This window comes from Takifugu flavidus, chromosome 10 (assembly GCF_003711565.1).
Source record: "Takifugu flavidus isolate HTHZ2018 chromosome 10, ASM371156v2, whole genome shotgun sequence".
Classification (NCBI taxonomy): Eukaryota; Metazoa; Chordata; class Actinopteri; order Tetraodontiformes; family Tetraodontidae; genus Takifugu; species Takifugu flavidus.
The window spans coordinates 12,001,584-12,003,634 of record NC_079529.1 but is presented as its reverse complement, the minus strand read 5'-3'; the positions used below and the strand labels follow the sequence as shown (position 1 = coordinate 12,003,634).

The 2,051-nt window shown below is 39.2% G+C and overlaps 1 long non-coding RNA gene across 1 annotated transcript; it reads left to right on the top strand.

Moving 5' to 3' along the window:
* Positions 1–296: 296 nt before the first annotated feature.
* On the top strand, positions 297–1,832 carry LOC130532489 (uncharacterized). Its single transcript, XR_008952345.1, has 3 exons — positions 297–437; positions 860–962; positions 1,043–1,832. It is a non-coding gene; the product is annotated as an uncharacterized LOC130532489 (long non-coding RNA).
* The last annotated feature ends 219 nt before the right edge of the window (positions 1,833–2,051 follow it).

Here is a 2,051-nt window from a genome sequence, read left to right as displayed (position 1 = left end):
TCCTGGGGAACAGGCGAGGGAGGCAGGATGAAGACAGGCAGGTCTGGGATGAGCTGCAGCTGAGCTGACAGGTGAGTGGAGTTGGCCTGATGAGGTGGGAGTGGCTGACAGTAGAGTGGAAAACTACTGAGGGCAGGAAGCAAGGAAAAGTGTTGGAGTTCACTTTTTTCAAAATTTTAGAATCCTGCTCCAGACCCCTTTCTTCTTCTTCTTTTTCTCCTTCTTTTCAATGTAGTTCTGATGAAAGGAGGAATTGGTTTTAGTTTTCACACAGAGCGCTGGATGATGGAAGGCAAACACTCCTTCCAAAGACTATGAGGCAGCGGCGGGCAAGTTATGCCACCATATGCGGGTGGATTGTAGACGCATGGGCTATGATACCGTCTTCATGTATTGGAAGAGCTTTCACAAAATCAACGCTGAAGCGGAACCGGTCGGTGAGTCCGATTTAGATGATTAAGAAGAGGAATTCGGGATGTTGGACATTGAAATAGCGCAGCTGTTTAAATCATATACAGAAGATGAAAACTTTGATGGTTTTGTGGCGGAAGAATGAATATTTTGTTCAATAAATGTGTCGAAACTCACTGTTTTACTTCCGTTGTTATTTTTTACTGTATGTTTCAGCATGCGCCTAATATACGGTGCGCCTTATGTATGTTTTAAATAACAGATATAGCACCCATAACTGAGACTGCGCCTTTTATTACAGTGCTCCTTATGGTCGTGAAAATACGCTATCTCAGAAACTGCAGACAATTATCATTAATCACTATGTCAAACTCTGAATAAAGAATTGAGAATTTATATAATATGTGATAAAGGAATTAGATAGTGAATTAGTTGCTGTCTTTGACAGGTGCTGTGCAGTGTAGTGACTCTGGCAGTGTGCTCCCCTGGTCTGTCGCTGCTGTGGCTCTTATCATCTGTGTTGTCTCTGTCATCTGTGTCCTGAGACTGTGGTGAGTTTGCACCTTTGGGGTTTTTTTGCTTTTGAAATCTGTAAATGCTGGAAGTTCACCATCCCTCTGCTGTCCTACAGGAAAGCAGGACAAAAGACAAGAGCAAAGAATGAGAACAGCACATACATGTCTCTGCAGAAGACACACCCAACATCAGAATATGATGTTATTCACCAGCTCTGATTAATCTGTTGAATCCTTAATTCAGTGTCTAAATAATCAGAACATATAAGAGTTTGTATTTTTGGAATTATTGGGATTATTTTCCATATATAAAATATCGTTTTTCTTGACAAGATATTTTCTTTCAAATAACTTGAAAGTCAAAATGTGACACTCTAGGATCAGTTCTTTTCAACTATTTATATAACCAAAATGGAGGGGTAAAGAAGAGCCCTGAAATGATGATGCTGGGGAAATATATATAGTTGGTATAATATGTAAGAATTTGCTATAATAAATTGTTTCAATAATAGATCCAAAACATATTTTTGATGGAAAATATGAAAGTCAGTCATGTAAAGGAACAATTTCACTTTACCATTTTATAGTTTGCAAAACACATTATGGTGCGGCAACACAGCGTAATGAGGAAGTTTTGCAATTGTTAAGGCAGAAGCCCAACAGGACTCTGAACCCACGACCAGAAAACTCCTTTCCAAAAGAAGGTTTATTCAAAACATAAGGCGTACCAAGCAAATCGTGCAGGTGTAGCCCAAACGAGAGCAGACTGGATCCAGGTGAGAAGCAACAAAGCTGACCTCCACATCCTAACAGGAATAGAGGATAGCTAAAATCATGCTACATCTTGTGTTCTATCTGTATTGTATTGGTCTGAAATGAAAAAAAAACGTTCAAACCTTGTGATCATTCCGTTGTCTGTGTCACATTTGGGCCATGGCTAACTATGTTTTATGATAGATTGTTTCAGTGTATTCAATTCTTCTATATAGCAAGTATTTCATTAGGCTTACTCAAATCAAATCAATCTTTATTTATATAGCGTCTTTTACAATCAAAATTGTTTCAAGGTGCTTTCCAGAATCCCAGACAAGCAACAGTGGCAAGGAAAAACTCCCCTTTAACAGG